Below are 20,074 nucleotides of genomic sequence, written 5' to 3'. Positions count from 1 at the left end.
CCCAAGGGCCACTATTGACCCATCATTTCTCTACCTGGTCTTTAGAACATACATTTTATTAACATTGGCTTAAAATAGTAATATTCTTATCAGGTATACCTTTAAAAGGGTTTTATGGCTGGGATCAGAGTTTTCTCTTATCCCTTTTGTTTCCGGGGGTGGCGGAGGGATCATTAGGGCTTAATCTTAAATATCTTTACTTGACTTGAGGTAGGACATCGTGACAGTGACAGTATGACGTGCCATGGCAGAAAGCTAAAGGATGCATAAGTGTTAGCACAATTCTTGTTGGTTACACATGTACAGAGGCAGTGAGCCTGGCAGTTACACATGAAGACCAACAGTCCCATAGCTTGGTGGTTATACACCAACACGATTGGCAGGTCTTCTGATGCAGGCTACAGTCTTTTTTGTGTTACAGCGGCCACTTGCACATCTTGTAAGCGCTGCCCTACTCACCGTGTGTTTTGCTCTGCTCCACCAAGTACCTGACCATCGCTCTGAGTTGCCTTGTGCTGTTTGTGAGTTATAGGGAGATACGGCCGAACTCTGCAGGAATTTGTATCCACCCTGTCCTGCAGAAATTTGTTTCCACAGCCTATCAATTTATCAATCGACTCCACCCTCCATTCCTCACCTGAATGTTGGTTCCTATCCTGCTAACACCCGTTTATGCATTTCTCCATACTCTGTCTCTCGTTATCGATCTGGTTGGATTACCTGTCCTGTGTGACCTCTCTGCTGCTGACCTCAGCTACGTGTATCTAACCTGTGCTTCCTTCCCGACTTCGGATTGTCTGACTATGTCTTTGTCTTCGCCTTCTTGTACATTGTACTGGTGCCTCTGACCCGCTGGTTAACTGCTGCAGTCCCGGGAACTGCCCTGGAGTGATACCTGGTGTCTTCCACCAGCCCAGCCTAACCTCACCATCAGATGCTCTAGTGAAGACCCAGTAGACACTTAGTCACACTTCTCCAGGGTAAGCCCGGTTCGTGGTGCAGCGGGTCCAAATCCACCAGCTTGACACTTTGCAGTCTCAGGCCATTTAGTCTCATGTCAAGGCACAGCAGGACACAAGGCACAGCAGGACACAGTACTTATTCCTGTCCCAGGCTACAGTGATACTTCTCTCACACGCCACAGTTTTTGTATCAGGAAATGCTATCCCACCACAGTTGGTATCAGGGCATGCGGGATGGCATGACCAAATACAAGGAATCTCTCCCCATACCTTCCCTAGGTCTACAATTTAGGCATGGTGTTCCTCAACTGTTGAAGTAGCCAACAATTGCCAAAGATGTCAACAGGTATTGGAAAGAGATGAACAAGCCTAAGAAAACTCCATTCTCCCAATTTGCTTAAATTTGACCAGGAAATTTGAGTTGCTTAATTTTCTATGCAACACGAATCGAATTGCTGGTGAAAGCCAAGTATTATGGCCTGAGATGTCTCCATAAATAAACGGAGCGGTTAAAAAATAAAAAGAACATTATACTCATGACGCGTCCCCTGGGCCGTGGGGTACCCGGTGCCGGGCCGGTAGATGCTGGGGGGGATATCACGGTGGCTGGCCCGGTCCGTGACCCAGGGCAGTCAATAAAAAGGGGGGTTTCATTTATAGGGGATTTTGTAAAAGAGTTTGTGACGCCACCTGTGGAATGCGGCTAAAGGGAGCCGCCACTGCGGAGCAGTCCTCTGGAGCTGGTGTTACGGCAGCAGGGATGGTGTGGCTCTCCACAGGTAGAGCTAGCTCCAGGGCAGTGTAGGGGTAGATGGTGGATGCTGGTGAGAGACGGCAGGACGGTCCCGGAGGAAAGACGGACACTCACACGGGGGTAAGCTTCAGTAACTTTACTGGTGATCATGCAGGCACGGTCCAGGGTACTCCAGATGAAGGGTGCACTTTTGGACTCTCCCCAGTGAGCGGGTGTAGGGCCTCCTGATCCGTTGCTTCCTCTTGCTAAGCTTCTGACCTGCCTGGAGCTAGGCCTAGCTTGGTTACTGTCTCTCTCTTGCACCTGCTGACCTGGTGGTAGGGCCTTCTCTTGGAGATCACTCTCCCTGGACGCTGGGGCCTCCGTGACTCCTAGCCCTGGTACTGTAGTCAGCGTTTGGTAAACCTGGGACCTGTAGTCCTCCAGGTGTCAGGTGGTCCCTACTGAGTATAAAGGGACCCCGTAGGCGTGACCCGGTGTCCGGTATATTTCTCGGGGTGAGCCTGTTATGCTCCTCTGCCCCCTCGCTACTTCTTCCTTCTCCTCTTGCCTTCGGCCACACTCAGGGCCCTCACTAGGCTTCACCTCGTGCTGTAGGCCTTGGCTCGCCTAAGCACGGCAGCCAGCGTGCTGCCTCTTCACTGCTCTCTGAGCATCAGCACGCTCTCTCTCTGACTGAGAGACTGAACTCTGACTGAGCTCCAAACTAAACTAAAACTGAACTGCCTGGCTCCACCCTCCCTATATATATCCCTAACGGGCTCCCTCTGCTGGTCTGAGGTGGTAGGGTGGAGGTGTGTGAATGTGTGAGGGCCTCTTGTGGAGAAGTCAATCCATGCACCCTTCTGGGTTCTGTGGCACCAGTGCGCAGCATGGCGCCACATCCCCCCCTGGTAAAACTCAGTACTCCTGGACTGAAGCATTTTTCTCAAAACAGGTTAAACAATAACATTTCTTCCCGTTATGGGAGGCACTTTTCTTGAACGTTACAGGTAACATTATAATGCAATAATATAAAGTATCTTCAGAGTTTCTCAAATCAGTTCCAGTGAGATCCCAACAGGGTATCCCTCTCACTGGGACCTGTCCGTAAACCCTCCACGTAGGCCCTGGGCGTGGCTACAGGGCACAGGTGATCCAGCGTCGGACCATGACTTCTGCCATGCCAAATAGGTTTTGTTCTGAGGTCGCTTAAAAGGCACTCCAGGGAGTGCAACTATGTACATGACAGTTTTTGGGCTGCTCACAGTCCTCAGCCACCAAGTCCTTTATTTATATACCCTTACGGGTAACTAAATGCAATGAGAAGTGTCCATGTCACATAAATTGTCCATTAGCGAGGCAAAATAAATCAATAAGTAAATACATGAAATTATTACAAGAACATACCCTACGGGGTAACTATTTATACTGTCAGTGTTTCTCTATTTACTCCCAATACCTGACAGGGGTCTGGCATTTTGTGCTACTCGATGACCTACGTAGTACTGGGATGCGTGTAGTATGGATGCTTGCGCTATTTTCCACTCTATCAGCTCTATGTGTTGGTGGACTGCAAAACTGCCTTAACCTCTCTACGGGACTGGCAAGTATACCATTGGCTGGACCTTCTTGCTCTTCTTCAGCCGGTGATCCTTCTTCCGGGAATTCTTCCTGAGCAGGCTCTTCCGGGGCACTTACAGGTCTTACTTGCAGTGGAGAGTCTTCTGGCTGTTGGTAGAAGTGCATCACAGGTATTATTACAGCTCCACCTAGTTGAGGCCAATCTGCTGGGAAATCTCCTAAGTCAGTATGGAGTACTTCTTCTTTAGGCTCCTCCGGTACGGTGAGAGGCACTTCCTCCTGGGGCTTCAACAGACTTGGGCACAACTTCAGATGGTCTCTCGATACCGTTGCAGTTGTTCTTCCTCCGTCCTTGCTAATTAGACAGGTTTTCCTATTGTCGAATCTGGAATTCAACACAGTGTAAGGTTCTCTTTCCCACTGATTGTCAAGTTTGTTGTTTCTCCTTTTTCGTTTTAGCACAACTTCTCCAGGTGTTAAGGGTTCTGCTGGTGCACTCTTGTTGTACTGTGCTTCTTGTTTGTCTCTTACCCTATTCAGACTGTCTTCGACACAGACCTGTACTCTCCTGTACTGCTCCTGTCGCGTCGTGTCCCAGTCTTCAGTGGACATATCTGCTTCTGGCTCTACCACTCCAAGCTCCAGGTCCATGGGAAACTTTCCGGGTCTTGCTCTCATGAGGTACGCTGGAGTACAATTGGTGAAACTCACAGGTATGTAATTGTACAGATCTACCAGGTCAGGTAGTTTGTCTGGCCACTGATTTCTCTCCTCTAGCGGTAAGGTCTTCAACAGGTCGATGACTATGTTATTCATCTTTTCACATAACCCATTGGTTTGGGGGTGGTACGGTGTAGTCCGGATCTTCTTACACCCATACGGATGGCAGAACTCCTTGAACAATTCGGCTTCAAAGGCAGGGCCTTGATCCGTCAGCACCTGCTCCGGGTATCCATGGGGCCTGCAGAAGTACGCTTGAAACGTCTTTGTCGCAGTCTCTGCCATCAGATCCTTGACGGGGGCGAACACCAGGAACCGGGAGTAGTGATCCACCATGGTCAAGGCATAGCAGTATCCTGACTTGCTGGGTGACAGCTTGACGTGATCCAAGGCAACGATCGCCAAAGGTCGAGTTATCTTGATGGGCTGCAGGGGTGCCTTCTGGCTGCTGTAGTCTTTTCTTCTGAGGCTACAGGGTCCACAATCCCGGCACCATCTCTCTATGGAACTGCGCATTCCAACCCAATAAAACCGAGCCTTCAGCAGGGTTTCTAGCTTCTTCCAGCCAAAGTGCCCTGCTTGATCGTGGTAGGCCTCCAACACCATCTGGATATCTGTCTTGGGCACTACTATCTGCCATACCATCTCATGGGTCCTAGGGTTGACATACCTTCGGCACAGCTTTTCTCTATAGATGAACAGCCGGCTTCTCTCATTCCACAGTTGCTTGGCTTGCGGAGGAGCGTCCTTCTCCAGGGAGGAACCTTCCTGGGATATCAGTTCTTTAATACGGCTGACAACTGGGTCGCTGTCCTGGGTCTCCTTCCAACTGTGATGAGGTAAAAGGTTTAGTGTCTTACCACGATACCTCCTGGAGGTGCGCTGCTCGTGGACCATCCCATTTCTGTGGAAGGCAGGTAGCTCAATCTCCTCCAGGTCATCCACTTCTTCTTCAGTGTCCGACTGGTGAGGCATTATGGATAGGGCATCAGCGTTGGCGTTCTTGTGGCCTGCCCGGTACTTGATGGTGAACTGATAGCTTGACAGTCGGGCCATCCAACTCTGTTCCATGGCTCCCAACTTGGCTGTCTCTAGATGCGTCAAGGGGTTGTTGTCAGTATAGGCCGTGAACTTAGTGGAGGCCAGGTAGTGCTTGAATTGTTCAGTGATGGCCCAGACCAAGGCCAGAAACTCCAACTTGAAGGAGCTATAGTTTTCTGGATTCCTCTCGGTAGGGCCCAGCTTCTGGCACAACACAGCTCCCAGTCCCTCGTTGCTGGTATCAGTGTACAGCAGGAAAGGTTGGCTGTAGTCAGGGTAGGCCAGGATTTCTTCGCCAGTCAGGATCTCTTTCATCACTGCAAAGGACTCAGCCTGTTCTTTACCCCACTGGAAGGGGGGGGGGGTTGCCCCTGTTGGACTGTCCTACTAGGAGATCTTGCAAAGGCGCTGCCTTCTTGGTGTAGTCCTTTATGAATCTCCGGTAGTACCCGACCAGTCCCAGGAGCTGACGTACCTCCTTGAGATTCTTCGGTTCTGGCCATTTCTGAATGGCGGTGACCTTCTCCGGGTCTGGTGCTACTCCTTCTGGACTGATGATGTGCCCCAGGTACTGAACCTTCTGTTTGAGCAGGTGGCACTTGGAAGGCTTCAATTTCATCCCATACCGGGACAACGACTCAAATACCTCCGCCAGGTGCTTCAAATGGTCCTCATACGTCTTGGAGTACACTATCACATCATCCAGGTATAGCAGCACGGTCTCGAAGTTACGGTGTCCCAAACAGCACTCCATCAATCTTTGGAATGTTCTGGGGGCGTTGCAGAGTCCGAACGGCATACTGTTGAAATCGCAGAGTCACATCGGGGTAGTGAAGGCCGTCTTCTCCCGGTCCTCCTCAGCAACTGCTACTTGCCAGTACCCACTGTAACATACCTGGCGGCGTCCTTGCATAGTGGTCCATCTCCCACTGTGCAACAGCGCGCACTTGATCTCCAGTCCAGTCTGCTAGCCTGGCTTCCCTCCATGCTGTCTGTTTGCCTCTGTTTCTGCTGCTTAAGGGCGGCGCCCGATCACTTCCTGTTTCTTGTACCTGCTGCGGGCACACCCCTTGTGCGTCCTCAGCCTATTGCTGTCTGTCATCTGGTATTTAACCCAGCTCCTCCCAAGAAACCCTGCCTGAGCATTGTGTTCTGTCAGTTGGCTTCTGGTCACTGATATGCCAGGTCCCGTTTATGTTTCCTGCCTTCGGTATCAGTTCCCGTGTCTGAACTGTGTCCTGTCTGTATTATCTTCTAGCCTGTTGTCTTCTGCCTATCCTAGAGGCTGTATTTCCAGGCCTGTGTGAACACGCTCCTAGCCTGTTCTTTCCGCCTTCTAGGGGCCGCATACCTAGACCCGTTCCTGTATCTTGCCTGTTCCTGTCTGAACACGCTCCTAGCCTGTTTGTTCCGCCTTCTAGGGGCCGCATACCTAGACCCGCTCCTGTATCTTGCTGCTGTGTCTGTTCTTGTCTGAATACTCTCCTAGCCTGTTTCCTATTTTTCTCTAAGTCCGTACCTTCCCTTTTTCTGCAGAGTCTGAACTCGTACCTAACTCCTGCTCGTTGTCACTGTACTTCCGTTTGTGAGTTTGTGGTCCACTCGCTACTTCACTGCAAGTACCCTGTGGGTATCTGGTTCTGCCTTTCCCTTCCTGTCTGTTCCATGTGAACAGAGCCCTGTCCCTCCTGCTCTGCCTTGCTCACCGCTCCGGCGGTTCTAGCCTGCTCTGCCTTGCTCGCTGCTCCGGCAGTCTCGCTCCGCTCTGACCCTTTGCTCGCTGCTCCGGCAGTCTCGCTCCGCTCTGACCCTTTGCTCGCTGCTCCGGCAGTCTCGCTCTGCTCTGACCCTTTGCTCGCTGCTCCGGCAGTCTCGCTCTGCTCTGACCCTTTGCTCGCTGCTCCGGCAGTCTCGCTCTGCTCTGACCCTTTGCTCGCTGCTCCGGCAGTCTCGCTCTGCTCTGACCCTTTGCTCGCTGCTCCGGCAGTCTCGCTCTGCTCTGACCCTTTGCTCGCTGCTCCGACAGTCTCGCTCTGCTCTGACCCTTTGCTCGCTGCTCCGGCGGCCTCACTCTGCTGTTTGTCCACCGCGTCTGCGGTTCTGTTTCTGAGTCCCAGTCTGTACTGGGTCCTATCCACTCGGTGCTCCAACCTGTCGTACCTGCCAGTACCTCCCTGCCTGCATACCAGTCGTGCTTACTAGCATACACCCATCTGTATTCCAGCCGTGTCTGCCTATACTCACCAGTCAGTGTGCCAGCCTAACCTGCCTGTTCCAGTATTCCCCTGTGTGGGTCAACAGCCGTGTCCGGGGTCTGACCTGGAGTAGCACCTGGTCCCTCTGCCCGGTTCCTCCCTGGTGCACTGGCGTCGTATGCCGTCGTGCGACCTTGGTCGGATCGGGCAGATACTTAGTTACGCCCCTCCAGGCACTCTCCGGTTCATGGCACAGTGGAAGCACTACAGACACACGCACACGCCACTCAGCCCGGGCGTGTGCATTACACCCACTAGTGAGGTCAAGGGTAGAAAAGTAATTTGCAGACTTTAGTGCAGCCAGGGATTCCTCTATACGGGGCAAAGGGTATGCATCTTTATGTGTTATGCGATTAATCTGTCTGTAATCTACATACATCCTCATGCTTCCATCCTTTTTCCTGACTAGGACCAGGGGAGCTGCCCAGGGGCTACAGCTATCTCTTATTACCCCTGCCTTCTTCATGTCATGCAACATTTTCTTCACTTTCTGGTAGTGTGCTGGTGGTATGGGCCTGTAACGTTCTTTAATGGGTGGATGGTCACCTGTGGGTATATGGTGTTGTAACCCTTTAATCCTCCCAATATCAAGTGGGTGTTTGCTGAATACCTGTTCGTATTCCTGAACCACCCTGTATACACCTTGTTTCTGATGGACAGGAGTGGCGTCAGTCCCAACATGGAGCTGTTGACACCAATCCCCCACCTGGGTTTCCGAGTCGTTATCCTCCACTCTGTCTGGTGAGGTTAAGGACTCCACTGTGTGGATAGTGTTGTTATTTACAGTGTACAATCTGGCAACAGTGGCATATCGTGGTAATTTGACTTCATCCTCTCCATAGTTTAGGAGGCGTACGGGCACCCTCCCATTTCGTACATCCACTACCCCTCTGGCAGTTAAGAGTGTAGGTCTATTTTCCGAGCTAAGGGGCTCTACCACCGCCTGGTAGCTCTGTCCTCTGAGACCTATTGCTGCTCTACACCAAATCAGCATTTCACTCATCGGGGGAATCACAATGGGTATCGGGTCTGTCACCCGTACATTACCAATTTCACCACCTGATAGCTTTACCTGTTGCTGGTACAAGAGGGCTCGAATCTCTCTCTGGAGCACCTTCCTCTGCCCTGGTTTGGCAGTGTCAGCAATCTGTTGGAGCAAAAACAACACTTCTCCCAAACAGTTACCAACAATATTTGTACCAAGTATCATATACAAATCTGTATCACCAGGGTTGGACTCCACTACAATTAGTCCTTGGCCCTTTAGTTCCACTCTCCCCACCTTCACTGTCACGTCCTTAACCCCTACTAGGTTAAGAGGAAGGCCGTTAGAGGCATACACGGAGAGGTTCGGGGCTGGTGGCTGGAGTTCATCTACGGACTAGTACCTTTTGTAGAGGACATCAGGTATGATGGTTACCTGTGAGCCGGTGTCCAGTAATGCAGGTGTTGCTATCCCGTCCAGCTTGATGGACAGGAAAGGCCTTCCTCCTACGAACCGGTGATACCAGCTTGATGGGCCTGGTTGATTTACTCCTGCGTGTCGGCCCTCGGCCCCAGGGTTTGCTCGTTTAAAGGACAGTTCCGCGCTGTGTGGCCTGCCTTGTGGCAACGGTAGCAGACGAGTTCTTTTGGAGGGCGGCGTTGGTCGCTGGTCCTCCCACGGGGTGGCGTTGCTCTCCTTCTTCTCCTCATCCAGGCGACATCCTCCGGGCTGTCAGCTAGCAGGATCCTTCCTTCCGGCTCAGGCTCCGTCTGTAGCTGCAGGGTGCTCAGGACAGTGGCCAGGATTTTACCTAACTGGCGCACTTCAGAGCGCAGGCTGTCCAGCTCGCTAGGGGGCACTGTTTGCATCTTTGCTTCAGCCGTCAATGAAGGAGCAGTGGGTCCTGCGGGCACTGGGATGGCCCCACCCTGGTAACGTTGGATAGCCATATCTGTTGTTTCCAGGGGCTGCAGACCCTTTATAGCCATGTCCTTAAGGGTGTCAAAGGTGGCATCCGGATGATCTAAGGCCCACCACCGTACAGTTCTGCTCTCCTCCTGGGACCTCAACCCCCGGATGAACTGTTCCATCAGCATTTTATTTTCATTTTGTATGCTGGCTGGACTAACCTGTTTCAGGGCCCGCAGGGCTTCCTGTAAGCGCCAGGCGTAGTCCCGGACACTGTCCTCAGGTTTCTGGACACAGTGGTAGAACCTCATCCGGAGATCTGTCTCAGTGCGGTTTTCAAACACAGTTTGCAGTCTCTTAAAGATGACGGCACCAGTCAATTGTCCCAGCACAACAGCAGCTCTCTGCTTACCAGTCGTAGAATACATGTCCAGTACACCGCATATTTTTCTCTTGAATCCAGACAGGGTGTCTGGTTTGCCATTATTCTGGGGAAGCCATTTCGCTCCAGGGATTTACGGCAGGGCCATGGGTATCAACGGAGTCACGACCCCTGCTGGTGGAGCGGCCGCTCCGTTCTGTGCAGCGCCGGGCGCAGGTTGGGCATCAGGAGCGTTAACCGGTGCTCCGGCGGTTTGCTGGTCGTCGGCCATGGTTGCGCCCCCCTAGTAAACTGCAGCCTACCTTCTTCACTTCTTATCAGGTAGGCCGCAGCTCCGCGGGCGACGGTCTTCTTCCAGGACCTTGCGTCGCTCGCGTCTGACGTTGACGTCAGAGCATCTACTGGGCTCCTTCCAGGACCTGACGCTTCCTGGTTCGACGTCGAGGCGTGGGGCGTGTCCTCGGCTTCGCGCGCTTTAGCAGTTACGCCTCCCAGGTTCCCGCGGTTACGCCCTTCTTCTACCCGCGCTGCAGCGCGATAATGGTGGCGATCTTAACTGCTGTTTAACACACAGTTCAGTTCAATAAAGGTGCACAGTACCCGATGGCAACGGGCACGGAATCCTGTTCATGATGCCAAGTTTGACGCGCCCCCTGGGCCATGGGGTACCCGGTGCCGGGCCGGTAGATGCTGGGGGGGATATCACAGTGGGTGGCCCGGTTCGTGACCTCGGGCGGACAATAAAAAGGGGGGTTTTATTTATAGGGGATTTTGTAAAAGAGTTCATGACGCCACCTGTGGAATGCGGCTAAAGGGAGCCGCCGCTGCGGAGCAGTCCTCTGGAGCTGGTGTTACGGCAGCAGGGATGGTGTGGCTCTCCACAGGTAGAGCTAGCTCCAGGGCAGTGTAGTGGTAGATGGTAGATGCTGGTGAGAGACGGCAGGACGGTCCCGGAGGAAAGACGGACACTCACACAGGGGTAAGCTTCAGTACCTTTACTGGTGATGATGCAGGCACGGTCCAGGGTACTTCAGGTGAAGGGTGCACTTTTGGACTCTCCTCAGTGAGCGGGTGTAGGGCCTAGCTTGGTTACTGTCTCTCTCTTGCACCTGCTGAGATGGTAGGGCCTTCTCTTGGAGATCACTCTCCCTGGACGCTGGGGCCTCCGTGACTCCTAGCCCTGGTACTGTAGTCAGCGTTTGGTAAACCTGGGACCTGTAGTCCTCCAGGGGTGGTCCCTACTGGGTATAAAGGGACCCCGTAGGCGCGGACCCGGTGTCCGGTATATATCTCGGGGTGAGCCTGGTATGCTCCTCTGCCTCCTCGCTACATCTTCCTTCTCCTCTCGCCTTCGGCCACACTCAGGGCCCTCACTAGGCTTCACCTCGTGCTGTAGGCCTTGGCTCGCCTAAGCACGGCAGCCAGTGTGCTGCCTCATCGCTGCTCTCTGAGCGTCAGCACGCTCTCTCTCTGACTGAGAGACTGAACTCTGACTGAGCTCCAAACTAAACTAAAACTGAACTGCCTGGCTCCACCCTCCCAATATATATCCCTAACGGGCTCCCTCTGCTGGTCTGAGGTGGTAGGGTGGAGGTGTGTGAATGTGTGAGGGCCTCTCTTATGGAGAAGTCCATCTATGCACCCTTCTGGGTTCTGTGGCACCAGTGCGCAGCTGGGCGCCACACTCACCTCGCCACTCACCTATCCTGGTGCTGTTGACTCGCTTCCTCCCTCCAGTTCCAGTTTTCTCTTCTGTCTTCACTTTTCAATGCCTCCAGCGTTCACCAGGCGTCAGATGACTTAATGATGCCCTTGAAGGTTTTGGCAATGCAGTAGGAGCTGAAGAGTGAAGATGGAAGAGAACACTGGACTTGGATAGAGGAAGCGAGCTAGCCGGACTGGGCAGGGGTCGGTGGTGCCAGGACAGGTGAAAGACGAGGTGAGTTTAACGTTGCTTATTTACTTTTCAACCTCTTCCAGCCGTAAAAAGAATTGATGAATATGGCAGTTGACACTCAAAAAATTGGTTTCTGGTGAATCCAATTTTTTTGTGCAGTTCGGAGCAACATAAATTCACTTTGGATCGATTTCCTCATCTCTAGTTTTTGACCCATTTGAGCTCGACCACTTAACTCTATAAACCCTAGAGTGACCACAGAGAAATTGCAGCAGCTACACAAGGCGTGGATGGACGTGATAAGACGGACATGGTTAAGACGGACAGACACGGTTAAGGAAATTTTAGTAAAATTTGACAATAAAAAGTTCCTAGTAAAAAGATGCGCATTAAAAACAAATTAAATGACCCTGACACTAGGTATGTCTTTTAATTCTCTACATAAAGACGTGTTATGTCCTTTTTTCAAAATTTGTGTTGACACCAGCCCCATATTGTCCATAATTGCCAACTCCTCCAGAACGTAGATTTATTGTTATTCAGATGCAGAGAAGTTTTTATTTTTGTCCTCTTTCTATTTGCGGTTCGTTGCCGCTGCTGTTTCCTGTAAAGCTTCCATTGAAGTCTGCGGCGCAGAGTCCTTTAAATCATACCTGTGGTTCGGTATAATATGGATGGCCTTATGACCGGAGCCGCATCCTTTGTGCTGTTAATAAGGATAAAGTGCATCTTTTATGGCAGTCTTGTGTCTTGTAAGTGCTATGAAGAAGCCCTTCAACCAGCCATCTCGCGTTGAAGACTGGCCTATAAGGAACCTGCTCTACATATCAAGGGTCGTCCTGCTGAACACACTTAAGACTCTTTCATCTGCAGGGACAAGCAATGCATTAAGTCAGTGTAACAGCGAACGATACAATATTTATACCCCTCATCTCCGAGAGTATTCGAGAACACCGGGGTGGATGGACGTGATAGGACGGACACAGTTAAGGAAATTTTAGTCAAATTAGACAATAAAAAGCTCCTTGTAAACAAGATGCACATTAAAAACAAATTAAGTGACCCTGACACTAGGGCTAGGTGTGATACCAGTGGGGGCAACATAGGCAGTGGTCTAGGGCATTGGGGAGGCACCGATTAAATTGTCTTAGTATGAAGTAGGGAAAATATATATTCTTGTACCGTGTTAGCCAGTAGATAGAAAAATATTTAGATTTGAGAGTCCTCAGTGGTTGATACCTTTTTAATGGCTAACTGAAAAGATGGTAACAAATTGCAAGCTTTCGAGACTACTCAGGTCTCTTCATCAGGCTAGTATAACCCAAAATCTGAAGAGTCACATATTTATACACAATAAGACACAAAAATAATGCAATAGGTAAGACAGGTGATGGAAAGCAGAGTTATTATGGAAGAGATAAACAGTTCTGGCTATAAATATTTTAGCAGTTAATAGACAAGGAGTGTGAAGGTTTTATTGTCCTGTGACTAGGTCCAGTGTTATGATGGCCTCACAAGTCTGAGGGGCACATTCCTTAGTTGATATAGAATGACATAAATCAATGCGACACATTCATTCCTGCTCTGAAAGTGTTATAGTTCACCATCAGTTTATATTCTGAGATTCATAAGAGCTGATGACCTGATACCAGAGAGTCCAAGAATAGGGACATTTTATATGCTCCCCAAAACCCACAAATCTGGAAATCCAGGAAGACCAATTATTTCATGTGTGGGCACTCTTACTGAGCAAGTTTCTGGATGGGTACAGTGTGTTCTTAAACAACTGGTAAAGATTACACCCAGCTACATTCAGGACACGACTGACCTACTGAATAAACTAGCAGCAATAGGTCCTCTACCATCCTGGCCACCATGGATGTGGAATCTTTGTATTCTAATATCCCACGCTTTCAGTAGACGCTTCCTTCCTCATCATTCTTCCTTGGCGTCTGATGTGTCAGAGCAGCTGTGGCGCCCCTGAGAGTTCGACCGCCACAGGGATGCTGCACCTCTTTAATGGGGTGTAGTGTTCCTCCTTTGAGGTAAGAACAGTGCGATGGTCAGGACCTCACCTCCACATCTAACACCACACTTCTCACACCAGAGGGGGCTAGTAGGCACTAGGTGCTGCCCCTACTGGAAGTTGGGAGACAGGGGAACCAAGAGATAGGGGAACCAACTAGTGGGTGAGGGTGGAGGATTCACATTTTAGTGACACTTTACATTTCATATTTAATACACAGCCATTTTGGTTCTGGGTTCTTTGATCGTGACCTCCCTTCCTGAGCATGGATCGTGTGTGGACCTGCAGAGGATGGAGGCACGGCCCTCGTACCCTGGCCTTGGGTCGAGGGGCAGGTTGCAGATAATGAATGTCTCAGCCCGGTCAAGGACCATGACCAAGAAGGCCTGGAGCTTATGAGTGTAGCTCCACCGCAAATGGATCCCAGGGGGATGCAGACGGAGCGGTATACGCCACCTGTCCTCGCCAACCTGATCTATTCAGAGGGATTCCGGCTGCAAGAGGGGTACCGGCCCCCGACACCTGACCATGCCACTCTACCTCCTGGTCAGGGAAGTCCGGTAGGCCCTGAGAATCCCACCGGGTAACGGAAGGAGCGGAGCTGCCACCCGTACCCTTTTTCTGAGTGAAGTTCAGAGGGAGACCCGGCCTATCTACACACACACAGACAGGAAAGGACCCGGTCTGAAGTCTAGGGACACTCTGGTGCGGGGTCCTGATTGAACACTGGACTTACTCGGAGGTTGTCGGGCCCCCCCGTCTCTGGTGACCGCAGAACTCCGCGAGGAGCAGGGAGAAGCCTTTCAACTGTAATCTCCACCGTGAGTAAAAACCCTGGAAGTTAACCCCTATGGCCTCCGGACTCTTTATTCTGCATTACACCACATTACGCATCACCAGACCTCCTATACTACAACCCCCTCCATCCTGCCTCTCTGCCCTGAGGCCCTGCTCCGCCTGTGGGGAGTAGTAACAACGACGGCTGCCATAACATCCTGCCTCAGCGGACTGCAGCAGCGCTGGTGGCCTACACCAGGCGCCACAGGTGGCGTAGTCGAGATCAGCCACTCAACCCGGATAAGCCCATACCACCTTTTTTTAATGTGACGGCCCTGGGCACGGAGCGGGTCCAGGCCACGGCTGCACCCCATCTACAACACAGGACCCGGCTCCGAGTCCCCCATCTCCCAGTGTAGGGCTTCCAGCGTCACACAACTGGCGTAGTCGGCAGGATCGTATGCCCGCAGCAAAGGAAGGAATTACCCATTGCTACTGGGTACTGTGTGCCTTACACCTTAGACTGTCGTTTCCACTTAAAATGGCGCCCGCTCAAAAAGAACAGACGCCATAGTGTATCAGAAAGACGGTTTCCTAACGCCTCCTATCGTGGGCCAGGCTCCCCCATGGCGCCAAAAGTGCGGACCGCCCCTTCCATCAGAAACTGTCCGCGGGGTAATGCCCGTCAAAATGGATGGGCTGAACGAATGCGTGCCTGTCAGCATACCGCCCTGGAGCCGCCCGAAAGAGGAGGAAAATGAAAAACAACAAGGTGCGGCCATAGCAGTTGGAGTTTGGCGGCCTTCAGGAGCGGACATGGACGCTGCTGGAGTGCAACAAACGGAACCTTCCAAACCCGGCCCAGGTCCTTCTCCCGGCAGGGAGCGAAGCGGCACAATACTTACAGCGGGAGATATTGAATTTCTCCACCAGGATACCCCGGGTCTTGCACGGAGACTGGATGAGGCCCAGAAGGCGGCGTCTGCTGCGTGGCGGGAAGAAATCAGCTGATCAAGATGAGCACAGACCACTCCCCTCTGGTTCACAGCTGAATGCATTCTGTAGGCCATATATTGAGAACTAGGAGTCTGTGTCAGACTGAAGTCTGTGTCCCTCAGTTTAAGTGTCCATGAGCTGAAGTGTCTGAAATTTGAATTAATCCTGAATTGAACCTGAAGTGAACTGAAGGTACCTGGATACTAAGTCACAGTAAACAATGTTTGTTTTTGTTTTCACTCTCACCCCCTTAATCCTTCACTTCTTTCAACCACCCCTAATCCCTACACCTGGAAAGGAACTCTTCATCTCTCCCTCCATTCTCCCCACCCATCTCACCTCTTCCTCAGAGCTATTCCACAACATACAATCCTTTGTCTCCAAACACAGACAGCCACCTCATGCCCTCTCCTGCTCCCACCTAATAACGCTTTCTCTGCTCCTCCTTACTGCCGGCGACATCTCTCCAAATCCTGGCCCTCCTCACCACATCCCTACATTCACTTCCACCTCCTACCCCCGATCTATCCCAAACTCTCGTAACCCTTCTAACCTTACACCCATCCGCCCAGCCCCCGCTTCCCCAGTTCCACTAACAGGAGCTCTATGGAACGCTCGCTCTGTCTGCAATAAACTTTCCTACATTCACGATCTCTTCATCACTAACAAGCTTTCCTTCCTCGGAATCACTGAAACCTGGCTCACCCCCTCCGACACAACCTCTCCTGCTGCACTTTCGTATGGCGGATTCCACCTCTCCCATACCCCCCGCCCCAACGGCAAGCACGGTGGAGGAATAGGTTTCCTCCTCTCAGAAAACTGCTCCTTCACCCAGATCCCACTGCCGCCCGCAATTACTCTCCCGTCTTTTGAAGTGCACTGTGTGCGCACCTACTCCCCCTCCAACCTCCAACTGGCTGTCATCTATCGCCCCCCAGGATCAGCCACCACTTTCTTTGACCACTTCACCACCTGGCTACTTCATTTCCTCTCTGTTGACATCCCCACTATCCTCATGGGCGACTTTAACATCCCCATTGATACTTCCCTCTCAGCTGCCTCTAAGCTTCTATCCCTCACTTCCTCCTTTGGTCTTACCCAGTGGTCTTCCACACCCACCCACAAAGACGGCCACACGCTGGACCTCATCTTCACCCTCCTCTGTTCCCTATCCAACCTCTCTAACTCACCTCTCCCTCTCTCTGACCACAACCTACTCACATTCTCTTCTCTCTCCTCCCCGGGGCAACAATCCCCACTCCACAAACTTGAATACCCTCGTAGAAATCTCAAACACCTTGACCTACACTCTCTCTCTGAATCCCTCCTCCCTCTTACAGACATTAGTTCCTTACATGATGCAGATGCTGCTGCCACTTTATACAACACCACAACAGCTGCAGCTCTCGATTCGGTCGCCCCCCTCATGCATACCAAGACTCGCACAATCAACAGACAACCCTGGCACACCAGCCTAACTAAAGAACTGCGACGGGCCTCCAGGGCTGCTGAACGTAGATGGAAAAGGTCCCACTCCCATGAGCACTTCATCGCATTCAAACAGTCCCTCACTACCTTCAAGTCCACACTCACTGCAGCAAAACAAACATACTTCACATCTCTCATATCCTCCCTGTCCCACAACCCCAAACAACTATTCAACACCTTCAATTCTCTCCTCCGTCCCCCAGTGCCTCCTCCCTCTCCTCTTATTTCAGCCGAAGACTTTGCCTCATTCTTCAAGCAGAAGATTGACACCATCAGACAAAGCTTTTGCCTAAAGCCCCCACAGCCCCTCCCCACACCTACTCAACCCTCCTCCTCCAAAACTACATTCTCCACCATTTCTGAAGATCAACTTTCCTCCTTACTCTCCAAATCACACCTCACCACCTGTAAACTTGACCCAATCCCGTCCCACCTCATCCCAAACCTTACCACTATCTTCATCCCAGCCCTAGCCCACCTCTTCAACCTGTCACTAACAACTGGTGTCTTCCCCTCATGTTTCAAACATGCCTCAATCACACCCATCCTCAAAAAGCCCTCCCTTGACCCATCCTCTGTGTCTAGCTATCGCCCCATATCACTTCTCCCCTATGCCTCAAAACTACTGGAACAACATGTCCATTCTGAACTGTCCTCCCACCTCTCCTCCTGCTCCCTCTTTGACCGCCTACAATCTGGTTTCCGACCGCACCATTCTACTGAAACTGCACTGACTAAAGTCACAAACGACCTACTAACCGCCAAATCTAAGCGACACTACTCTGTCCTCCTCCTCCTAGACCTGTCATCTGCCTTTGACACAGTGGACCATTCCCTCTTACTACAGACTCTCTCATCTCTCGGCATCACAGACTTGGCCTTATCCTGGATCTCCTCATACCTAACAGACCGGACATTGAGTGTCTCCCACTCACACACCACCTCTTCATCTCGCCCCCTATCTGTCGGTGTCCCCCAAGGTTCAGTTCTAGGACCCCTTCTCTTCTCCATCTACACCTTAGGCCTGGGACAGCTCATAGAGTCTCATGGCTTTCATTATCACCTCTATGCTGATGACACACAGATCTACCTCTCTGGACCCGATATCACCTCCATATTAACCAAAATCCCACAATGTCTGTCTGCTATTTCATCCTTCTTCTCTGCTAGATTTCTAAAACTTAACATGGACAAAACAGAATTCATCATCTTTCCGCCATCTCATTCAACCCTCCCAACTGACCTATCCATCATAGTCAATGGCTGCCCACTCTCCCCAGTCCCTCAAGCTCGCTGCCTCGGGGTAACCCTGGACTCGGAACTCTCCTTCAAACCACATATCCAAGCCCTTTCCACTTCCTGCCGACTCCAACTTAAAAATATCTCCCGGATCCGCACATTCCTAAACCATGAATCTGCAAAAACACTAGTGCACGCCCTCATCATCTCCCGCCTTGACTACTGCAACCTCCTGCTCTGTGGCCTCCCCTCTAACACTCTCGCACCCCTCCAATCTATCATAAACTCTGCTGCTCGACTAATCAACCTGTCCCCCCGCTATTCCCCGGCCTCTCCTCTCTGTCAATCTCTTCACTGGCTCCCCATTGCTCAGAGACTCCAGTTCAAAACCCTAACCATGACATACAAAGCCATTCACAACCTGTCTCCTCCATATATCTCCGACCTAGTCTCCCGTTACATACCTGCACGCAACCTCCGATCCTCACAAGATCTCCTGCTCTACTCTCCTCTTATCTCCTCCTCCCACAACCGTATACAAGATTTCTCCCGTGCTTCCGCCCTACTCTGGAACTCTCTACCACAACGTATCAGACTCTCGCCTACCGTGGAAACCTTCAAAAGGAACCTGAAGACCCACCTCTTCCGACAAGCCTACAACCTGCAGTAACCACCGCTCCACCATACCGCTGCACGACCAGCTCTACCCTCACCTACTGTATCCTCACCCATCCCTCGTAGATTGTGAGCCCTCGCGGGCAGGGTCCTCGCTCCGCCTGTACCAGTCGCTGTCACATTGTGTTCAAGATTATTGAAATTGTTCTTGTATTATACCCCCTTTTTCACATGTAAAGCGCCATGGAATAAATGGCGCTATAATAATAAATAATAATAATAATAATTATATTGTATGCATTATATTGTATGGAGGATCATGGAGGTGCATTATATTGTATGGAGGACCATGGGGGAGAGTATTATATTGTATGGAGGACCATGGGGAGTGCATTGTATTGTATGGAGGATCATGGGAAGTGCATTATATTGTATGGAGGATCATGGGGAGTGCATTATATTGTATGGAGGACCATGGGGAGTGCATTATATTGTATGGAGGATCATGGAGGTGCATTATATTGTATGGAGGACCATGGAGAGTGCATTATATTGTATGGAGGATCATGGGGAGTGCATTATATTGTATGGAGGACCATGGGGGGTGCATTATATTGTATGGAGGACCATGGAGGAGTGCATTATACTGTATGGAGGACCATGGGGAGTGCATTATATTGTATGGAGGATCATGGGGAGTGCATTATATTGTACAGAGGACCATGGGGGGATGCATTATATTGTATGGAGGATCATGGGGAGTGCATTATATTGTATGGAGGACCATGGGAAGTACATTATATTGTATGGAGGCCCATTCATATGCATGGAGGGCTGTGTAGGGGTCACAGATGGGTGATTATACTGTGTTGGGGTCAGCATACTTTGCCTTGGGAGTTGAGGTGGGGTACAATAGGGTCATTATATTGTACATGTGGAGGCTAATGTGGAGGAATGCACCATGGGGGTATCATACTGTGTTTGGGGAGTACTTTTGTTGGCATCATACTTTATGGGGGCAATGAAAGAGGAATCTGGGACTTCAGCAGGAGGAAAATTACTATGTAAAGGCTGGAAAGTTGTGAGATCTGCTCTTCTGTGACCCTGACAATTGTTTATTTTTATTTTTTGGTGGGGAGGGGGCATTAGAAATTCTGCTATGGGGCCTCTTGATTTCCATGTACACCCCTGGATAGATAGATAGATAGATAGATAGATAGATAGATAGATAGATAGATAGATAGATAGATAGATAGATAGATAGATAGATAGATAGATAGATATTATATGATGATAATAGATACATTGATATGATATAGACAGATATTACTCTCCTCTCCTGCGCACCCCTTTCATCTCCTGTCACCGGTTCTCTCTGCACCTCTCACATCATACCAAAAGGACTTATAGGCTAGCCTAGGTGGTGCATCGCAACACACAAATAATCAGGTAGTTGTTACCAACA

This window comes from Phyllobates terribilis, unplaced genomic scaffold (genome assembly GCF_046119375.1).
Source record: "Phyllobates terribilis strain yellow unplaced genomic scaffold, ASM4611937v1 Scaffold_7__3_contigs__length_470593459, whole genome shotgun sequence".
Lineage (NCBI taxonomy): Eukaryota > Metazoa > Chordata > Amphibia > Anura > Dendrobatidae > Phyllobates > Phyllobates terribilis.
This window is presented reverse-complemented; position numbering follows the sequence as displayed.